Source organism: Balaenoptera borealis (genome assembly GCF_965194805.1).
Source record: "Balaenoptera borealis genome assembly, contig: HAP1_SCAFFOLD_364, whole genome shotgun sequence".
NCBI classification, from domain to species: Eukaryota; Metazoa; Chordata; class Mammalia; order Artiodactyla; family Balaenopteridae; genus Balaenoptera; species Balaenoptera borealis.
Genome location: NW_028123829.1, coordinates 603066 through 626758, shown reverse-complemented (window position 1 = coordinate 626758; position 23693 = coordinate 603066). Strand labels below are relative to the sequence as shown.

General features: G+C 44.2%; 1 long non-coding RNA gene across 1 annotated transcript in view; it reads left to right on the top strand.

Moving 5' to 3' along the window:
* The first annotated feature begins 7543 nt into the window (after positions 1–7543).
* The window catches only part of LOC309621378, a 472156-nt gene continuing 456006 nt past the window's right edge, over positions 7544–23693 (top strand). Inside the window, exon 1 of the long non-coding RNA XR_014239977.1 lies at positions 7544–7628. This is a non-coding gene — a long non-coding RNA (uncharacterized lncRNA). The remainder of the gene's footprint in view (positions 7629–23693) is intronic.

Sequence of the window (23693 nt, the reverse complement as noted above, 5' to 3'; positions counted from 1 at the left end):
AGCACTTGTCACGCCCCGATGTCGTGTCCTATGTGGGCCCCATGCTCTTGGGACCACACCCCACACTCTGCAGGTCCATGCTACAGGGTCCTTCATGCCTCAGGAGTAGAGACCACACAGCAAGCAGTTCCCTCCCCAACCAGCAGGAGGAGGGGAGGAGAGCAGGGGCACCAGGGGACTCTCACTCAGACAACAACACCCCGGCGGTGCCAGCGGGGACAGTGATGATGCAGATGAGGCACAGACCAAGAGATGGGACCAGAGGACCCAAAAGGCAGCTGGTCAGGTCCTGGCTCACCTGCACCCCGGACACCTTTGTCCCGCATACACCCCCTTCCTCATACACCCTCTCCTTAAATGCAGATTCTTCAGATGCAAACAGGCAGAGCTTCAGACTGAAAATCAGCTCTTCCAAAATGACCCGTCAGCAAACACTGCAGGATTCCACTCCAGTGGGTGCCCTGGAGTCGACAACTCAGGGACTGAAGTGGATATCGGTGCCAGGGGCAGTGGGAGGGAATGGGGAATGAGACTTTCATGGTTGTGGAATTTTGGTTTTGCAAGATGAAAAGTTCTAGGGATGGTGGTGATGGCTCCACGAGAAAGTGAATATATCTGAGGCCTCAGAAACGTGCACTTAAAATGGTGATGATGGTAAAGGGTATGTGACGTGTGTTTTATTTCACTTAAAATAAATTCTTAAAATAATGTCTTGTTAATTGAGATTCCATTTCGACTCCCCTTCCTCACAAATGTCGGAGGCCCAGACACAGTCCCCTACTTTAGGGGCCATCACGGTACCCTCACAGAGCACGTGGGAGACCATTCTTAGGGGCGGCTAGTCTGTGCTCACCTGACCTCTGTCCAGGGGGACCCAGGCAGTGGTGGCCCCCATAGATTAGACCTATGATATGCTATAGTATTAATATGATACCACCAAGTGTTGTCACTCACCGGAACACAGAGCAGCAACCCACTCAAACATGCCTGACCTCATATGATTGTGACAAGATTAAGAGAAGAAAAGGAACCACAGGTTAATCAGGACAACACCCTTAATGCAGAGGTTGGAAATCTCAAAGGGGACAGGACACACTGCAGGCAAAGAGCGCATATGCGGTCTCCCCATACATGTGATCCTGACCCATGCAGGTATGGTGAGACCCACACAGTCCCCGCACCCTATACCTGGGGCCACACATCCACACTCACCAGGGTGACCCACCTCCCCAGACCCCTCCACCTGGGTCACATGTCCACAGTCCCAGGGTGACCTCACCTCCCCAGACCCTGCACCTGGGGTCACACGTCCCCTTGGTCAGGACACCATGGCTCTGCAGGGGGCTCCCCCAATGTGGAAACAAGCTGGGTCCCTGGGACCTCCTGGGATGGGAAAAAGTGTCAGGTGGGTCTCCTTTCCCCACACTTGTCCCAGAGGAGTCCTCCTCTTCTCACTTTGGTTCTGTGTGATTTTAACTGTTTTTAAAGCTTTCATACTAGAGTTGAACACACGACCCTGGTGCTGGCATGCTCAGTCCTTTCTCGTCTCACTTACATGTTGAGAAAACTCACAGGACAGCAGGGCTGAAAGCCGAGGGGAAGCTCTCGACTCTGCTGAGTAGGGACGGTAGACTGGAGGGAGAGCTCAGCAGCAGCCTCAGCTGTCACCCATCGGCCTTTTGCCCGATCTGCGTGCCCTGCAATCAATTCACCAGCTAAACCTGCTTCCCTATGCACCATGCACGTGCTGGTAAATTGGAATTATTGCCAGGTAGTCCTCCTGAGGATTCTCCATGAGCCCCAGGGAAGGTGAACCTTGCAGGGATTAAGACTAAGGCCCCGACCATAGCCCTGACCCTTGGGAGGACCAGGTCACCACACTCAGAAGAGAGGCTGTTACGTAGACAAGCCCACCTCAGCTCCAGACCCTAGACATCTAAGCACTGACATTCAGATGCAGGCACGGAGCTTCCCAGTACTGAGGCCAGGCCGGGTCTCTACCCAGGTCCCCATAGTCCTAGCGTACACAGAACATGGTCAGGTCTAAATCTTCTTATTATAGACAACACATGGTCAGCTCTAAACATAAGCAGTAGACAGGACATGCAGAGGTCTAAATCTACCATGTAGACACAACTTGATCATGTTTAAACTAGCTTAGGGCTGATCTCATAGGAGGTACAGATCACACACATGGGTCTCTCATCTTTGGACACCCACATCAGGAAACTGAACAAAATCTTTGTCATTAAACATTTCAACAGGCAAAACAGAAATGTTCCCAATTTCTCTGGCCACCTGATGGTCAGGATCCACGGGCGAGCCACGAACTTCTTAGAGTGCAGCCCAGTCTGCTGCCAGGACAGACAAGAAGTGGCCTGATTCCAGCCTCCCAGGCTTCCAGAAGGAGGCGGCCACACTGGAAGCCCAGGCAGGAGAGTCCTGCATGGTCCGGGCCGGGAGATCCGGTCTGTCCATTCGGCTGGCCGATTCCGGGCGGGGCGCTCAGGGCCGCTGAGAGCCCTGCACTCAGGTCCTGCTTCCCTGCAGCGTGTGCGTGTGCGTGTGCGTGTGCGTGTGCGTGTGTGTGTGTGTGTGTGTGTGTGTGTGTGTGTGTAGAGGGGGCGGTGGCTGACGGCTCCCATGGCTCCCGTCCCGGGCACCGCGCTGTCTTCGAGGGGAGGCACGGGGAGAGGTAGGGGCACAGAAGCCGTTGGAGAGGAGAACCCACCGCGGAACTCCTTGCACACTGGCTCGCCCCACCCGGAGACCCGCCTGCCCATCGTGGGCCGCATGTCACCCCCCAACCCCACACCCCCGAGGGCAGGGTGCCTGCTCTTTCAACAGCACAGGGTCTCACATGAAGGAGACCCAGTGGGGACTGTCACCACCACCACCCCCCCCACTCCTGATGCTGTGTTTGGGGAGAATGAACCCCCTTGACTGGGCGATGGGACCCTGTGTGGAAAGAGGTGGCGGCCCCATCCAAGTCGGGGCCTGGCTGAGAGATGGGAACACAGGAGCCAAGTGCAGGGCCTGGAGGCCAGGCCAACAGGAGGGGCACCCCCAGCCTTGGCCGGGCTCTCCAACGGTGACATTGTTGCTTTAGGGGACCTGGGGCAGGCGACTGAATGTAATGGGAGTCTAAACTGGACCCTGAATGGGGCTTAAAGAAGGTGTGAAGGATGTTACTGAGACAGTGACAGTCATTGGAAGACAAACTCTGCGTCAGGATATCCTGCTCCATCCATTTAAATCCCTGAGATCTGTGACCTTTACGTGGCTACGCAGGATTGTTAGAGCAGCTGCGTGTGGATATATCTGGGGCACAATTCAGTCTGCAACCAACTTGCAAGTGGTTCCAGCAAACACACAGGTGTGCGCACAGGCAGGCACAGCACACACACAAACATATGCATGTGCACAGCACAAATAGAGTCACACACTAGCATGTGAACACACATGCACGCATATGCCCATGCACACACTAATGTGTGCAAGTGCACATACCTATGCACATGCACAGCATAGGTATGCAAACAGGCACATGCACACGCATAGCACACACACAGGGAATAAAGTGAATCCGTAAAGCATTAATTCCTGAACACAAGTGAAGCTGACATGTATTTTTCCCTTTTCTTAGCCTTGATGTTTTCCACAACAAAAAGTTTAAGAAAAAAGTTAATGGCAAATGACTTTTGATTCATAGGACTTTCTGATGTTATTCCACAAATATTATGACAGGAGAAATGAATGTAGATATTACATGTGTCCACTAATGGATGAATGGAGAAGAAAAACACGGTCCATCAATACAAGGGGATGCTATTCAGCCTAAAAAGGAAGGCAATTCTGACACAGGCTGCAGCAGGGATGAACCTTGAGGGCATTATGCTCAGTGATGTAAGCTAGACACAAAAAAACAAACAGTGCTTGATCCACTCATAAAAGGCCCCTAGAGCAGTCGGAAACATAGAGACATAAAGTAGGATGTTGAGTGCCAGAGGCTGAGGGAGGGACAATGGGGAGTGAGTGTTTAATGGGGACTGTTTCAATTTTGCAAGATGAAAAAGTTCTGGAGGATGATGGTGGTCAGGTTTGCACAACAGTGTGAATTACTTCTTGACCCTGAAATGTGCACTTAAAAATGGTTAAGATAGTACATTTTATGTTTTGTGTACCAGACCACAATTTTTAAAACTTTAAAAAAAACAACAGGACATAGTCCATGAATACCACAAGATGCACAACTTCACTAACAACAGAGGGATTAAAGCCATAAGAAAAATACTGTGCATACACCTACCAGAATGGCAGACATGAAAGACATAGTATCAAATATCAGCAGGATGTGGAGCAATGGAAAGCCTGGTACGCAACGGGGGGATGCAACCACTTCTGAAACAATCGGGCCTCAGATAGCGAAGTCCCTGCACAGAGACCCACAGTGCTCCTCCCAGGTGAACACAAACCCACCAGCCCTGCACCAGGACACACGGACATGGACTCGCAGCCACAGGAGCCAAACCTGAAAGAACCTGAAGGCCATCACAGGCGGATGCAGAAATGAACCATGCACGCTCCTATGAAGGAATATTCCACAGCAATGGAGTACATTTTGTTTAAAGGTAGTAAAACTATAAAAATTATATTTTTTAAAAAAACTATATTTACAAGATGAAAGAATCTATAATTCTGGCACCTAGGGATTGTCGAATGCTCCTAAAAATAGATTGCTGTGGAAATGTGTATTATAGGGAAATTGACATATTCTCTAGGAGGGACGGGGTGAATGGGCCTGCTACATTTTCTACATTGAAGACATGTACAGGTTTTGATGCTACTTCTGTTAAATCAAGTGGGGCTTCATTGGATTTCTGCTACTGCGGAGATAATCAAATTCTGGGTAGGGGTCAGGAGAAAATTAGTCATAGGTGTTCTTGTGTAATAATTACTGTTGAAAGTGTAAATGATCCATTTATCAGTAAGACTGAGAAGAGAATAACTGCTACATTACTTCATATGAGATGATTGTCTGTGCTATTGTTCCTAGAGCTCCAGTGAGTGAGTATTTTGAATGTGAAGTTCATCCAGATCTGAGGATGGAATAAATGGCTAGGTGTGATATGGCTAATAGAAATAATATGCCTACATTTATACTAATTAGTGGATAAGATATGGGAAGAGGAATTCATGTTGTGAGAGCCAGGGTTAAGGCTAGCATTGGGGCAATAATATATAAAATGATGATGTTGATGGACATAGTGGTTCTTTAATAAGTAATTTGAATGCCTCAGCAATGGGTTGTAATCATCCATGGGGGCTGATGATTTTTGGCCCTTTCTGGATTTGTATATAGCCTAGGATTTTCCATGTAGTTAATATGAGGAATGCTATGGTGAATTAAATTGGGTAATTTGTGAAAGAATGTAGATTATAAACATATTCTTAGGAAGAGGACCTGAACCAGTGCAGAAAAAGTTTCAATTTTACATAATTACCGGGCTCTGCCAGCGTAACGAACCCTGTTCTACAGTAGGGTATGTATAAATTAATTGAATGTAGATTATATCATCATTTAGTTTGAAGACATTTTGTAAAGTTAAGCCCTATTGCTCTTGTCCTTTCATACTGGAAGAAACCTGCAATAGACAGAAACCAACCAGGATGACTCCAGTCTGAACTCAGATCACGTGAGACTTTAATTGTTGAACAAACAGACAATTAATAGCAGTTATACCATTGAAATGTCGTGATCCAGCATCAAGGTCTTAAACCATATTGCCCATATGAACTCCACAATACAATTACACTGTTATCCCTAGTAAAACTTGTTCCATTGATCAGTGTTTTAGAAGAACAGTTGATAAAGCATTTTGACTAGCTGGCCTAAATTTTAATCACTCAGAAGTGGTTTTATTCTCCAAAAAATAAATGGCGCACGGGCTCAAGACACACCGGCTTCAGTAGTTGTGGCGTGCAGACTCAGTAGTTGTGACCCACTGGCTTAGTTGTTCCGTGGCACGTGAGATCTTCCCGGGCCGGGGATCGAACCGGGCCCCCTGCATTGGCAGGCGAATTCTTAATCACTGCGTCACCAGGGAAGTCCCAGAATCGAAGTCTCCCTTTTAATATACCTGAAGTCCAAAGAATCCATGGAAATTTGTTACAGAAAATAAGACAATAAAATATTGTAAGGACTATAACAGAAGCATATAGTACACAGTTCATATAGACACATCCCAAGCAGTTACAAAGTATATTAAAAGGGAGGCTGCAATTTTAAAAGAATAAGAAAAATTATACCCACAAACTCCCAATCTTTCCTGAAACGTTGCAATCTGAAACCCTATTGTAGGAAGCAGAAGATTCCAGGAGAAATTCTACAAATGAAGAACTCCAAACCCTTTGGTTGGATAAGGAATTCTGGAAGGAAGGTATCCTCACCCAAGGAGAGCAGGTTCCTATACTTCTATAACATCACATCCCTGTACAATTCCCTTTGATCTTGGTCCATGCAATCTCACTCCTCTTGACAGAAATCTATGGCCACATCCTGGAATGTCAGCAGTCCCTGAAATTAAAAGTACACATGCCATGTGGCCACGGGAAGAGTTCATAATGTGACCCAAGAAGAAAACAGCAAGTTAAGAGAACTGCTTTTAATTTAGAAGAGTGTCTTCAATTATCCACTAATATATATATATATATATATATATATATATATATATATATATATATATTTTTTTTTTTTTACAAAGTAACTTTCTCTACCTTATTTCTAACTACAAGAAAAGAGTATGGCATGTGACCACAAAACCAGTATAGAGACTATACTTGTCTGGAAAAGAAATGATAAAATGATGGTTTCAACACAGGCATATGCATTTTTGAGTGTTTTATTTATATCAAACTGGGTAAAATGTGTGTATTTCTCATAGAGAAAAGACCTGTCGAGGTAGAAATGTACCTTTCAACTATTCATGAGTACACAAGTACACTGGGGAGATTGTAAAAGTGCAGATTGTGATTCAGTAGGTCTGGTGGGCCTGAGTTCTATTTTTTTAACAAGCTCATTTTTAACTAGTGATGCCACAGTCTCTGATTCATTAACCACAACTGTGAATATCAGAGACATAATTAGAAAGGTAAAAATTCATATTTAATTTTGAACTTAAAGTGTTTTATGGATTTTACACCTTTAATAGAATAGTGAGCACAGCAGCAACAATCATTTGTGAATATTTACTATAGACTGTGTACCTTTCTAACTTTTTTGTGTAGGATTCCAGGAAAAAAGCCCAGGCTGCGGCCACAGTGGGCGTGGCCCCCAGGCCGGGCCGCCCCTCCAGGACCCCCGACGGGGCCCTGCGCTCCTGGCGGCTCCCTCCCCCGCCGCCCCGCTCCCTCCCGGAAGGCCTCGGGGCAGAGCGGTCCCACCCACCGCGCGCTGAACAGAGCCCGCATTTCCTATGAGCTGGAACTCCCGGCTCGGGCGGGTTTTCTTCCCTCCGCCTTCACGGAACTGCCTTGGAGCCCGAGGGGAGGGCGACCTCACTGAGGCTGCCGGCTCTGGAGGTGCCCCGGCGGCCGAAGCCGTGACAGTCGCGGGGACGGCGGGCCGGGTAAGTGGGCGCCGACCCTCCGCCTGGTCCGGTGCCCGGGCGGCAGCACAAGACCAGCTTCTGAGGGGCAGGGGTTCGCTGCCACCCGCCGCTGCTGTGCAGAAAGAGCGGCCTCCAGCGTCTGGTCCCCGGGAACTTCGGTCCCTCCTCCCGCCCCTGCCCTCGGCCTGGCTCGCGAGGCCTGGTGGGCGTGGGGAGGGGGTCGGCCTGAGCGTCCTGAGGGGAAACGGGGCAAGGGAGGCGCAGGGTCCGGCTGCAGCGTCAGCGCCCCTCCTCCCGACTGCGGGGAAAGCGGCTGAAAACTCCTCCCGAGATGCGCAGGCCCCTTATTCAGCCGAGTCCCTCTGCGCTCCTTCCTCCCTGAGCTAAAGTACCGGGGGGAGGGGACAGGGCAGGGAACTGGCGCAGGTAATGGGGAACATCAAAAGGTGATTGTTAACTAAGGAAAACCAGCTCTCCCAAGGTGAGGAATGCGGCGCTTTTCTTTGCCTGGGCTCACTGAAATCCTTCCTTTGATATGCACCTCAGCTCTCTGGGGCCTGCATTCCGTATTTGCATATCCTGAGTGCCTCAGGTCCCGCCGGCTCACATTGGAGGGCTGCAAGTGCTGAAGACTGTGACATCCTTTGTTTACTGATAGGGCAAGAAATATTCCATTTCCCACCGGCTTGAGGGGCAGACAGTGAAAAAAAGTCAGAGAATCTCACTCGGCATGTACTTTGGTTTACATATAGACAATATTTATACTTAACTGTGCTAATAGATGTTCTCAAGTCCAATCCACTTGTACTACTGACCTCTATGTATCAATTTCATCAATATCATAAAATAAATGCCTATAGAATTGACTTAATCCATTTAAATAGGATAATGATTTTTAAAGGAAACATAATAGAAACATAACAACAAAACCTTTACCACTAAAGGCTGGGTCTGGAACAACCGAAATAAATGTTCCATTGTTAAAATATTGAAAGATGTAGTCAATAGAAATATCAACAAAAATGACAAATAATAAGGGTAGCAGAATGTTGGAATGTTCTATCTTTATCATTAAAGTGGCAGAAAATCATTTATTAGTAGGCACTGGGGGCAGAAGATGCCTGATTTTATACCTTTGTCATATTTGTGCAGTTGTTTCAACAAGTAACTTAAAGACAAAATTTAAAAACAAGGAGGTTTGTGCCTGAGATCATGTTGATGTGAAATCAGGGATGGCCACCTTGTGCCAGGTGAGTTAAGTTTACCTGGCAGGTAGACCACAGAGCTCCTGGGAAGCTAGGGTTGGAATTTTTCTGCTGGGTGCCCCTTAGGTTCTGTGACTTGACTGACTGTGAGTCATGTTTCGGGAATGACCTGATCACAGGAAAAGGGTGGGAATAGAGTGCTTTGGGGAGCAGCTAACAACATTCATCACAGCTCACGGCCTGAATGAATTTTAAAGAAACAGGTAAACAAATGCTTCTTATGGAATCAGAGAATGTGAGGGCTGGACAATCCCAGAAAATGAGGAACACCCATCCCATTTTCCAGATGACGAAACAGAGGTCCAGCAAGGTGAAATCCCTCACCCAAGTTGCACCCGTCTCTCCTCCCCACTACTTAGTTCATGAAAGCAGGACTCTTCCTGTCTTGATCACTGCTGAACCCCAAAAAGGGCCAGGCATCTAGCAGCTGCTCCAAAAATTTGGGTTGACTGTAGGAACAATGCTATTTCTTTCTTTCTCACTCTTATTCAGGATTGTGCCAAGAACTCCCCAGGTTGCAATGTAATTCGATAAATGTAAATATTAATTGAGTTTTGCTGTGATGAGGACTTAGGCTTTGAAGGTAACAGACTTGGTTCAGATCTTGGTTCTGCCACTCCATAGCTGTTTGGCTTTGGGAAAATTACTAAACCTCTCTGAGACTATTTCCTCCTTTGTAAAGTGGGGATAAATCTATCTGAGCCAGCAGAGCACCTGCATGAGAGATGTGCACTAAATATTGGTCTTTCTCACTCTCCTACGCCATCTCTCTGTTCTTCCCAGAGAAGCTGTACAGAAGGATATAGTACCTTTTTAAAATAGTTAACTAATTAATTAATTAATTTGTTTTTGGCTGCGTTGGGTCTTCGTTGCTATGCACAGGCTTTCTCTAGTTGAGGCAAGCGGCGGCTACTCTTTGTTGCGGTGCGCGGGCTTCTCATTGCGGTGGCTTCTCTTGCTGCGCCTGTTGTGGAGCACCGGTTCTAGGCACGCGGGCTTCAGTTGTTGTGGTCTGCAGGCTCAGTAGTTGTGGCCCATGGGCTTAGCTGCTCCGCGGCATGTGGGATCTTCCCTGACCAGGGCTCGAACCCATGTCCCCTGCCTTGGCAGGCAGATTCTTAACCACTGTGCCACCAGGGAAGTCCGATATAGTACTTTTTAAAGAGGGGTTTGAATTTATTTCAGATTGTGTACATTTTTCTTGTAGAAAAGATTATTCCACTATAGAAACATAAACACGCAAAACCACTCCAAATGCAGTATTCTATGGTTTAGATATTATCAGTCACATTTTATAAGTAATTGGGCAAATGCCAAAGCACTAGGTACTGGGGCGTAAGAAGACTCAAATCTGGGGTGACCCCACCCCAATTTCAAGAGCAGGGTGTGCTTTTCAAATCCATGTTTCATCTGGTCTTTGTTTCTCATCCATCCTCTGTGTCTGCCTTTCTCAAGAAGGCTCAGATCCTCGGCTTTCACACCCTGCCGGCTGGCTGTGCCCCAGCTCCCGGCCTGAAACCTCTGCGTGCCTGGGTGTGCCTGCTCCCCCTGTGCATCACCAGCTTTGCCAGGGAGCTGCTGTATCGTGCACTGCTTGCTGTACCCAGAGTACCTGGACCCTTCTGGTACATGAAGTGCACCCTCCTCACCATGTGTGCAGCCCATCCCCTTACCTTATATCCTGCCTGTAAGCCAGGCTTGGGGGTGACTACAGTGTGCATTCAGCTGTGTGAGGTGCTGGGATCAAAGTGAAGTTCCCAACTTTTGAAGTGGCAGGCTTGAGGGGCACACAGTGATTTAAAGTCGGGTCACCTGACTTAAAGGGGGGACTGATTGATTTAAAGCCAAGGCAGCTGACTTAAAGCCTGCGTCCCTCAGCTGCAGGACAAGACCAACTTTGGCGGTGCACGGGTTCGCTCCAAGCCAGCACTGCTGTTCAGGAAGAGATTCCAGTAGCGCCTTAGTGCAGGGGGACTTGGTCCGTTGTCTTGCCCCTGCCCTCAGAGGGGGGCCACCTGCTCTTCTGGAGAATCAGGGAGGGGGAAGTGCAGAGTCCCGGCTGGAGTTGCGGCACCGCTTGTCTGATGGCAGGGAAAGGGGGACAGGGCTGTGTGGTGTCCTGGGGCTGGACTCACCAGGTCGACTCAGCCTCTCAGCCTCCTAACCTCCCCCCCCCCCACACACACACTCCACAAGAGTTTCCAATAATATGTAATTGCGCCTTAGGTTCTCGGTCTTCAAACTCATCCCCAGGCTCCCAGGTCCCTTGATTCAGCCAATTCCTCTGTGCTCTTTCTTCTATTAGATACAGTCCCAGAGGGAGGGGCTGGGGGATGGGACTGGAGGGATGCCGGCAGCACTGGCCTCAGCTGACTAAAGAGATCCGGGGCCTGCGCTATCACACATGTGCGAGGACCCTTAAGGCGGAATCGAGGGGGCCAGTTAGAGGCAGTCCTTGCTGCCTCAAGTGAGTATGGATCACCGTCGGGTGGGGAGCACGCTGACCCCTAAGAAGTACTGTTAGGAGGATGTGTTCCTCCCTCGGCTTCAAGGACGTGGGTGGGCTTCAGGGCTCCAGTTCCCCTCCAGGCCTCCAGGTCCGACTGCACCGCAGCGGCCTTGCAGACCCGCCTTCCTGTCCCAGAACTTGCCAGGCTCCAGGAAGAATCCAGACAGCAGAGATGGCGCCTGAGGGCTCCAGCTTGAAAAGTGCTGTCCCTGGGGACCCAACAGTGGAAGGAGGAAGGGTGAAGGGAGTGGGGGTTGGGGTCGGGAGGGGTGGCTGCCCTGGGAGACGTTGAGAGAGAAATATCGCCCCCCACACCCCCTGCCCCTGCAACTGACCCATTGATGCCATAGGATCTCAGGGCCTTTTCGTCAGAGATGCCTCTGCTTCTTTACTCCTGTGTTCAAAACTATGCAAAACCAACTCTTCATCCTCTTGCTGCCTTGCCAGGACTTTTAAAGCACTGTTCTTTTGAAGCACTCGGTCCCTAAACTGCAGTTTGGAGCTGTCCCAGCTATTTAAAAGTGTTCTCCTTAAACTGAGACTAAATCCTACTCTTTTGGTAAAACGGCCTTCACTTCACTGGAGATCGTCTTTTCTGCCCATTCCTTCCTTCTACTGCCCTCTTAAGAACCCCTGTGCTCAAAGAGCTTGGTGATTTATTTTTTGCTTGATGTCAAAAAGAAACCTTCCCCATGCACCCCAAAAAGCTTTCCTGGAACATAGGTGTTTCACAACCATGACAGTGTTTTGCAGTTAGTATACACTGGGTAGAGTGCCTAGCAATCCCTCCAAGAGCCAGAGGTGAGCAGACCTTTACTTATTTGATTGGATGCCCTTCAAGTTTAGGAAGGTCCCATTCTTATGACCCAGCAGGTAAGACAGAGCCCTGGATGGCTGTGGCTGTGATTAGATAACTTCTGATGATTTTATTTCCCTTACTGAGCTGCTGCTTCTAGGTTAAATTCGTTTTATTACCTGTCCATTTTTAAAGAAAGGCTGACAAAGTCACTGTAATAGGTCAGGAGTCTGAACTCAGGGTTGGTCAAAGGTACTCACAGGGAGGAAGGTGGATAAAAATAGGTGGGTAAAATAGGAGGGTTGGCAAGTACAGCCAGGACACCCGTGTTCATCATGCATACTAATAAAGGCCAGAATCTCCTCATTTATCTCTGGTGGGAAGTTCTGACGGTTTCACAGGATCAAACTCAAATCATATTCAAACTAGGGGATTTCCCTGAGCATAAAAGGAAGTATCCGTCCCTAGCAGGAGTCGCTGCAGAGGAATAAAGACGTAGATGTAGAGAACGGACCTGAGGACACAGGGAGCGGGAAGGGTAAGCTGGGATGAAGTGAGAGAGTGGCGTGGACATATATACACTACCAAAGGTGAAATAGATAGCTATTGGGAAGCAGCTGCATATAGCACAGGGAGATCAGCTCAGTGCTTTGTGACCACCTAGAGGGGTGGGATAGGGAAGGTGAGAGGGAGACACAAGAGGGAGAGGATATGGGGATATATGTATACGAATAGTTGATTCACTTTGTTATACAGCAGAAGCTAACACAACAAGGTAAAGCAATTATACTCCAATAAAGATGTTAACAACAACAACAACAACAAAAAAAAACCAAAATCTAAGTCAATCAAGCCAACGGAGACAATGTAAGTGTTTACAGTTCAAGAAATCCACAAGGGAATCCTTTATTCTGTAGGCAATGAATGGTCCATTCGAAAAGGAAAAAAAACTTTCTAAAATGTTGTCTTTCCATTTATTGTTCAGAACATCATTTTTATACCTCTGCATTTCTTACTATTCAAAGCCAAGTCACGTGAGTTACAGGGAAGCAGCTGATGGATTTAAAGTTGGGTCACTTGATTTAAAAAACAGTGGCAGTTGATTGATTTAAATCCCGGTCATATGACATGAGGAGGGGGTGCTAAAAACTGCTTTTTCATCTCTGGCTCAGAATATCATATTTACCTTGGTTTTTCTTATGATTTAGAAAACTTGAGCTGTCTCTCCTTGGAATCATCAGGAGAAAAATAGAGTATTTCAGGTTCATTCTTGAAACCAACTTCTCACGGTTAAGGTGTATTGGCTAAAAGATCTTCCTTCTTCAAGAGATTCCAAACCTCTGTAAGACACTTCATTGTAATTGGAGAAAAAAGAAGAATGAATTCAGGCCAGCAGCTGCAGGAGGCCAAGGCAGCCCCCAGGACTAGGGAAGGAGGAGGAGGAAGGGCTGAGAGTTGCCATTAGAGCAGACAACCTCCAGAGGGCGCTGAAGCACCGGCAGAGCCCACCTGCCACTCCCAGTTTGGCACTCCAGGGTCAGATTTGGGTTTGGAGATGGGGTTGCTGTAACCCCAAGGAGGTGAGCAGAGAGGAGGAGTTGATTACCGGTCTCCTCTGACTCTCTGTCCCAAATTGCCTGGCTTCACAGGGGGGACAGGGTTTTGCTTTCAGCAAACTGATGGGGCACTTCCAGGCTGGTCGGGTTGCCCAGTGGCCCGACAGCCTGACAGGCTGACTGCGGTGTGACCGCCCTTTGTTTCTCCAGAATCTGTGCATCAGGAGGTGCATGGGTGCGGGAGCCCATCCACCGCCCCTCCCCCCAAGGGGGATGGCACCTTCCCTGGCTGTACCCTATGATCACCAGGTACTTGAAATGAATGCAAGTTTTTTGACTTCAAGGAAAAGCTCGCATAACCGTTTCTTCCTCATAATGTGTGGGATTTACTATAATGGAAGGACATTAGAAAGAACAGGTAGAAAACTCACCTGTTGGTCTCCATGTAGGAGTTTATTTTGCATGAATCCCTCCTACGTGAGTAGATAGCAGAGGTTTATTTTTGTTCCCGTGTGTGTAGTTGTGGCAGAGGATGTAGGTATGGTGATTTGAAGCCCTCAAAGAAATATTCTCAGATCTCTCAAGATTTCTCTTGATCGGAACCGAAAGAGACCTGGAAAAGGAGGAAAAGAAAAGGAGGAGGGAGAACGAATGACTGTTTCTCAGTAAATTCACCTTCCTGGTTGATTGTTCTGTCTTCTCATTTCTTTTAACTTCTGTGTATGTCTAATGGAATAATGTAGAAAGGCTGATTTTTATGCTTTAAAAGATATTACATCACAAAGAAACTAGAAGTGGCTAACGGAACTTATTCAAATCAATTTTGCATAGAGACTTTGATATTAAATTTGGATACTAAAATGGGTTTATCCCAATTTTCTCTTTCTTTTTGAGTGAATATTTGTAACATATTTTTGTAGATAATAATTTATCCTAGATATACAAAATTGTGAGAATGGGTACCATTTTTTTACCACTTAAATGATTTCTTTTAAATGAATCGATTGTACACTTTAAATGCCAATGTTGTGTCTTACGTGTTGTTTTTTAATTCCTTGATTTCCAAAACTTGTGTTTATTTAATTGATTTCTATCTAATAATCTGTGTCTCCCCTTTATTGTTTCTTACTTTATATTTTATTGATCTATAGTTAATTTACATTATTATATTAGTTTCAGAGGTACAGCATAGTGATTCATAAATGTTTAGGTTCTTCTCCATTTATAGTTATTATAAAAGAGTGGCTATATTCCCCATGCTATACAGTACATCACTGTAGATTGTTGATTTTATACATAGTGGATTGTACCTCAAAATCTCCTACCACTATTTTGCTCCTCCACCCTATCTCTCCCTGCTGGTAACCACTAGTCTGTTCTTTAATCTGTGAGTCTGTTTTTTTGTTGTTATTGTATTCAATTTTTTAGATGCCACGTGTAAGTGATAACATACCATGCTTGTTTTCTCTGCGGCTTATTTTACTAAGCATAATACCCTCGAAATCCATCCATGTTCTTGCAAATGGCAAAATTTCATTTTCTGCTGAAGTCATCATAAAAAATCTTTTTTATCCACTAAGCTATTGATGAACACTTAGTTTGACTCTATATCTTGGCTATGGCAAATAACACTGTTATGAACATTGGTGTGCAGTTATTTTTTTTTGAAATAGTGTTTTTGTTTTCTTCTGATATACCCAACAGTGAAATTGCTGGATATTATGGTAGTTCTATTTTTAGTTTTTTGTGGAACCTCCATTCTGCTTTCCACAGTAGCTGCACTACTTCACATTCACATCAAGAGTGTACAAGAGTTTCCCTTTCTCCACATCCTCACTAACCTTTGTTATTTGTGATCTTTTGGATGACAGCCATTCTGACAAGACTGAGGTGATATATCTCATAGTTTTGATTTGCATTTTACTGCCGATTAGCTATGTTTAGCATCTTTGTGAGTTCTGGCTGTCTATATGTAGTTTTTCCTTGGAAAAAATGTCTATTTAGGGCTTCTCATTTTTTTAAAAAAGATTTTGGGTGTTTTTTTGATACTGAGTTGTATGTGCTGTTTCTGTAGTTTAGGTATGAACCCTTGCTTGGTCATCTTTTTTGATGTTAACCTCTTATCACGTGCAAATATTGTCTCTCCCTCAGCAGGTTGTCTTTTCATTTTGTCTTTGGTTTCCTTTGCTGTGCAAAATCTTTTAAGTTTAGTGAAGTCCCATTTGTTTATTTTTGCTTTTGTTTCATTTGCCTTAGCAGACTGAACCTAAAACTGTTGCTATCATTTATGTTGAAGAATGTTCTATATTTTCCTCTAGGGGTTTTATGGTTTCTGGTCCTACATTTAGGTCTTTATTCAGTTTTGCATTTATTTTATATATGGTGTGCTAAAATAATCTAATTTTATTCTTTTCCATGTAGCTGACCAGTTTTCCCAGTACCACTTATTGAAGAGACAGTTTTTTCTCCATATTGCCTGCTTTGTCATAAATCAATTAAATATAAGTGTGTGGGCTTACTTCTGGGATCTCTATTCTATTCCAGTGATCTTTGTGTCTGTTTTTGCTCTGGTACCTTTTTCTTTGATTACTGTCGCTTTGCAGTATAGTCTGAAGTCAAGGTGCGTGATGCCTCCAGCTGTGTTCTTTCTCAAGATTGTTTGGCTATTTGGGGTCTTTGTGTTTCTATACAAATTTTAAAATTACTTTTTCAAGTTCTGTGAAAATGCTTTGGTATTCTGATAGGGATTGCATTAAATCTGTAGGTTGTCTTTGGTAGTATGGTTATTTTAACAGTATTAATTCTTCCAGTCGATGCACATGCTATATTTTTCCATCTTTTTGTGTTGTCTTCAACTTCTTTCACCAATGGCTGATAGATTTCTGAGCACATGTCTTTTACCTGCTTAGGTGTGTTTATTCCTAGGTATCTTATTCTTTTTGATGTCATTGCATATGGTATAGTTTTCTTAATTTTTCTTTCTGAGAGATTTGAGTTTTGTTTTTTCTTCTTTTTCTAATTCCTTCAGGTGTAATGTTAGGTTGTTTATTTGATATTTTTCTTGATTCCTAAGAATAAGCTTGTATCACTATAACTTCCCCCTGTGAACTGCGTTGGCTGTGTCCCATAGATTTTGGATCATTGTGTGTTCATTTTCATTTGTCTTGGGTATTTTTAGAATCCCTCTTTAATTTCTTCAGTGTTCCTTTCTTCCCTTTTTATTCCCTTCATCTGTGATGTGAGGACTATCTTTAATATTATGTTTGGATTTCTTTCAGTTTTGTTTATTTGTGTGTGTGTGTGATTATTTAAGTTGCTGAGCTCTTAATTTCACATGGACACTAACAACCCTGCATTGTTACTCTGCTCCCCCACAGTTACTTAATTTGACCTTATATTTTACATCTACTTGTTTTGTGTGTCCCTTAACTTCTTATTGTGAATATAGATGATTTTATTACTGTTTTTTTTTCATCCTTCCTATTAGCTGTGTCCATGGTTGATTTACTACCTTTGTTGAATATTTGCCTTAACCAATGAGGTTTTTCCTTTAGTAAGTTTCCTTTCCTAATTTTTATGTTTCAATCGTGACCTTTTCTTTTTCACTTAGAAAAGCCCCTTTAAGATTTCTCATAAAGCTGGTTTGGCGATGCTGAGCTCTTTTAGTTTTGCTTCTCTGTAAAACTTTAGATCTCACCATCAAATCTGAAGGAGAGCCTTGCTGGGTAGAGTATTTTTGCTTATAGGTTTTTCCCTTTCATGACTTTAAATATACCATGCCACTCCCTTCTGGCATGCAGAGGTTATCCTGAAAAGTCAGCAGATAACTTTATGCAATTTCCCATGTTTGTAACTTGTTGCTTTTCCTTTGCTCCTTTTAATAGTGTCTTTTTATCTTTATTTTTTTTTTCCATTTTAATTACAATGAGTCTTGGTGTGGTCCTCTTTGGGTTGATCCTGTTTTGGCCTTACTGTGTTTACTGGACTTGGATGTCTGTTTTCTTTCCCAGGTTAGGGAAGTTTTCAACTCTTATGTCTTCAGGTATGTTCTACACTGCTTTGTCTTTCCTTTTTGCTTCTGGGACCAGTATAATGCAAATATTAGTACACTTGATGTTGTTTCACAAGTCTGTTCAACTTTCCTCATTTCATTTTAATCTATTGTTTTACCGTTCATCTTCAGTGATTGCCAGTACTCTGTCCTTCAGTTTTCTGATTCATTCCTCTGTATCATTTAGTCTACAGTAGTTTCCTTTAATGTATTTTTCATTTCAGTTATTGTATTCCTCATCTCTGTTTTGTTGTTCTTTAATGGTCTAACTCTTTTTAAAAAAAATTCTAACTTCTTGCTCTGGTCGTCCATTCTTCTCCTGAGTTCTTTGATCATCTTTACAGTCATTACCTTGAACCCTTTGTTGAGGAGATTGGCTATCTCCACTTCACTTAGATCTTCTTCTGAATTCTTATCTTGGTCCTTCATTTGGATCGTGTTTCTGTGTCACCTCATTTTTCTTAACTTCCTGTTTTTATTGCTATGTGTGTAGTAGGTTCGTTACATTTCCTGACCTTGGGGAAGTGGCCTTTCGTAGGAGCTGTCCTATGGGTCCCAGCAGCCCCCTCTCCCCTGGTCACTAGAGCTATATATTCTAGGTGTACCCCCTATGTGGGCTGCTTGGGCTCTTCTGCTGTGGTGGGCTGACTACTGTGGGTAGTCTGGTAGGCTTGGCTGCCCCTAGACTGCTTGTTTGCCAGGCTCTGCCTTGTATGGAGGCTGTCTGTGCTGCTTGGTGAGACTAAATCATAAGGCAGCTGGCTGCACAACTCTGGGGGACACCAAATCTGGTGCTGGTTCACTTATGGGTAGAATTGCAGTCCAGGTGATATCAGGGCTAGTGCCCAGTCACTGGTTCTGGGGCTATGCTGGCTACTGGCAGGAAGAGACAGGTTCTGCGTTCTGGCTGCAGGGCCCAGGAGCCACAGAGTTGGTGTTGGATCACTGTTCCTGACACAGCTCTCTGCAGGGCCGGGGGTATCCCTAATCTTGTGTTGGCATTCTGATGGGCAGGGTCAGGACCCAGCTGAGTCCATGGCTGCTTCTGGCCTGCAATTAAGTGGCCTGGTTACACAGGCTGCTGGGCTGTGGTATTCCTGGAGCTGGTGTGTGCCTGTTGGTGTATGAGGCTGATCCCACTGCTAAATCAGGTTTGCTGTCCCTGTGCAGTTACCACCTGCCGATGGTGAGGCTGACTCCAAGGCCAGAGCAGGCTCACTTGTCAGAGGGGCCAGGGACTCTGGGGCTGGTGCTGTCCACTGAGGTGTGGAGGCTGGTCCTGGGGCTTTTGGTGGCTGGACCCATGTCCAGGGGCAGCTGTGCACTGAGAGGATCTGAAGGCAGCCTGTTTGCTGGTGGATGGGGCTATGCCCGTGCTCAGTTAGTTGCTTGGCCTGCAGCATCCTAGTACTTGTGTCTGTAGTCTGGTGGAAATGGGTGGGGCTCGGTCCTGAGGCTGATAAGCTACAGGGAGGATTCTGAAATTATGCTTGCTGGTACCAGCGTCCACGAGGTAGAAGGAGCTCCCCCGAATGGCTGCTGCCAGTGTCTCTGTCCCTGAGGCTGTGCTGTAGTTGCCTCTTGCCTCTCTGGGAGACTCTCCAAGATCAGGAGGTAGGTGTGACCCGGGATCCTTTCGAATGACTGCTTCTGTTCTGATTCTCAGATCATGTGGGATTTTGTGAGCATCTTTTAAGAGTGGAATCTCTATTTCCCACATCCCTCTGGCTCTCTGGAAAATAAGCACTACTGGTCTTCAAAGCCCAACTTTCTAGGAGCTCTTCTTTCCACAACAGGATCCCTGGGCTTGGGAGCCTGATGTTGGCTTCATACCCCTTGCTACCTGGGAGCACCTCTGAAATTGTAATTATTCTCCCATTTGTGGGCCACCCACTTGGTGGTATGGGTCTTGACTCTATTGAGATTTTGCCCTTCCTTTCTGTCTTGTCGAGGTGCCTTCCTTATATCTTTAGCTGTAAAACATCTTTTATGGTAGGTCCCGGCCTTTTTCATCAATTGCTGTTCTGTAAACAGTTGTGACTTTGGTGTGCCCATGAGAGGCATCAAGCTCTGGGTCTTTGAATGCTACCATGTTGGACAATCTCTCTACTTCATTCCTAAATCATATTATTTAAGTTTTCTTAGTATCTTATTTGATTAGCGACAGTTTGAAATTTATTATCACTCATGTTTACTTCGCCTGTTTAAAAAAATTGAATAGTGCATTCATTCAGTTTGAAATGAAGGTAGTGACCTGCGAATTTCCATACCTCAAAAATCAAGGATAGGACAAAAGCCTTTTCTACTTGTGTTACCCTCAAACTCTGCACCCCACCCCAGCCTGGGGATTAACCTCTTGCACCCATGCTCACCTTCTGTTTTCGGACCGTTAACCATCATTGCATCTGTATGTGTGTTGACAAAGTGAACTCTAGTCTTTGCAGTTTTTGTGTTTTGTTTCTTGGTTTAGGGAACAGTCCTACTATGAATGTACATTTACTGCTCTACTGAAGTTCATATATAAACCTGTCAAGCACATTACCAGAATTGGAATTGCTTGTATATACACTTTGATAAATTTTAGAGACAATGGTAGAACAGAAGTAAATTGTATTTCAAATGCCACAATATTCTCACACCATGAAAACCCTTCCCTTTTTAATATATTTGTGTGTAGTTTATCTTTATGCCCATACTATATTTCCCAGAGATGGGTAAGTGTTATGTTTCTTGCTGGCACATTTACCGTATTGTTCAAAGTCAGGCGTTTAGTGGTTTTAGCATGATCCTATTTCCATGAACTCGCAAATACAAGATCTTCTCTCACACTGTCTTTTACTCCCTGCTGTTTTATATTGCCCTCCTAATTCTCAGTCCTGGTCTTTCTTTATGTTCTTCATCAACCTGGATAGGTTATACTATTTTCTCCCTTATTCAAGACCAATAGAATAGAATAGAATACAACACCCAGAAATAAACCCTGATATATGGCCAAATGATTTTTGACAAGTTGACAAGACTTTTCAAAGTAGAAAGGATAGTATTTTCAACACATGGTGCTGAGAAGTCTTGTGAGCAACATGCAAAAGAAGGAAGATGGACCCTTACCTAACATCATATGCAAAAATTAATGAAAACGTATCAAGAAACTAAATATAAGACCTAATAATATAAAAAGTCTTAGAAGAAGATAGAGGACAAGAGCTTCATGATATTGGATTTGGCAGTGTTTTCCTCCATATGAAACGAAGGAACAACAAACGTACAGCTAACAAAAAAATAAACAATTTTCAGTACATAAGTTAAAAAAAAATGTGTATCAAAGAAATGTAAACAGAATAAAATGGCAACCCACAAGATGGGAGAAAATATTTCAGAGCCATCTATCTGACAAAAGATTTCTATTCAGAATATACAGAGAACTCCTACAACTGAACAAAAAGCAAACACCCTGATTCAAAAATGGATAAAAGACTTGAATAGATGGTTCTTCACAAAGATGTACAAATGACTAAGCACTTGAATAGATGCTCCATATCACTAAATGCATGTTTATATATTTGTGTGCATGCATATGCACACAAGCACACACACACATACCCAACAGAAAACAACTATTGGTGAGGATGTGAGGGAGTTGGAACCATTGTGCTATGTCAGAGGGAATGCAGAATGATACAGCTGCTTTGCAAAAGAGTATGGCAATTTTTCAGATATTGAAAAATAGACTTACTACATGATCCAGGAATTTTACTGTGAGGTATACCCAAAGGTATTGAAATCAGGGTCTTAAAGAAATATTTGTACTCCAGTGTTTAGAGCAGTAATAATCACAGTAGCTAAAATATGAAAGCAACCTAAGTGTTCATCCACTAGTTCCTGGATAAGCAAAGTGTGGTATACCCATATAATACAATATTATTCAGTGTTAAAAAGGAAAAGATCTAGGAATATGCTACAACATGGATGAATCTTGAGGAAACTTAGCTACGAAAAATGCCATTTTTGTGACTTTTAGTGAGTCATAACAATACAACTACTTATTTCAATTATATGGGGGTATTTAGTGTAGTCAAAACCATAGAAATTGGGAGGGTAATGACGCTTTTCAGGTGGTTATGGAACAAAACGGAAAGTTATATTTAAAGGATATAGAGTTACAGTTTTAAAACGTAGAAAAGAATTAGAAAGATAAATGGTGCTGTTGATCGCCCGATAATATGAATGCATTTAATATCACTGAACGGTGCACTTTATAATAACTAACATGTTATATTTTATGTTATTTGATTTTACCAACATACAAAATTGGGAAAGAATGTAATATCAGGAAAGGGAGTGGACCTGGGATAGAGCAGAGAGTAATCAGAAGGGTGAGGCACTGCATAGGTTGAAGAAGAAGAGCTGAGAGTCTTCATTGGCCAGAAGAGACTTTATAAAAGAGAACAAAAAATTACTCTGAGGGTGTATTAGATAGATATCTGTGGGTGTGCTGCTATCTCCCATGGGTTATCTTAAAGAGTCTTTAATAAAGTCCATAAGGCTTGCTGAGGCTTTTTTAAAAACTGGATTCCCTAGGAGATAATTAGAGGGTGGTACTTAAGTCTATGTCTAGGTTGACAGATTTTGCAGGGAGGACGAACCTGAGAACAGTGGAGGTCTTAAGAGTGTAAGTACATGGAAATTAGAAAAAAATAATAATAAAGGGAATTAGGAAAACTTTGGACTTTGAAGGTCATGTATTATTACTGAGTCAGACCTGAGGTTTCTAAGGAGTTATATACACAGTTGCTATTTGGATTACTTGTTGATAAAGATAAGTGGAAAAACTAGAGTCGTTCCCAAGTGTAGGTAAGATATAATGAGAGGATGGAGGTGGAAAGTAGGGAGACCCAGAGAAAAGTGGGAAGGTCATATTGGGCCAAGATGGTGGTAATAGCCAACAGAACAGACGGTAGGACAGACGATGGATTCATCTTTTTTATTTCGCCTCCCCCCCCTCATCCTTAATAATTCTTTGGGAATATTTCACTGCTCTGTGATGCAGGTACAGAATTCGAGTGAGGAGGCTACACCTTCAGTGTCCAGCTGTCTGAGTCCTCAGTGTGCTTCAAATGATGGAGAACTATTGCTTCTTTATGAGAAGGGTTAGTACCTCGTAGCTAAGCTTAAGCTGGAGCTTATGCAATATTGATTCCATTTTATATATACTGTTGGCATGGAGGTTCCTCCTCCTCTTTTCTTGAACATTATGAAATGAATCTATATTTCTCAGTATTTGGGTATATCAGATAAATACGTTAAGTAAAGGAATCTCATATATTGCTCCCTGCATAGTTTGCTCTTTCTTGTTTCTCTTTTACCTTTACTAAATTAGCACAGGGAGAGAGACCTTGAAATGTTCTAATCAGGAGAGATTAGAACATCATATTTCTAGAGAGGTTGGTTGGACAGAGCAGGGGTCCCAGTGAGAATCCAAGCTTCTGTTTCTACTTGGAAGTGTACCTGTGTAGAATAGAGGACTCCAGGAAATATCCTAGAATATTCCAATGTCCCTGTGGGAGATCATTAAGAGAGGCAGGATCTGGTACCAGATCAGTGTACTATGACATGTTTGTCAGTCATCTGATGTGAGATTCTCAGAGCCAATCCCATATGGTAGGGCTGAGTGCAGAGTGATGAAGAACCTGTGAAAGCCTTTGATTGCATGTTAAAGATGAAGCTCTGATTTCGGGGAGAATTTTCTTACCTGACTGAATGTCACCCTTCTGTGGGGATGAGATTCTGTGCTTTTCCTCTGTTGATGACCACTGACTGCAAATCATTAGAGGATCATGTCTAGAAAACATTCTTTATTTAATTTCTTAAAGAAGAAAGCATAGAAAACATTTTTATCCACTTTCAAA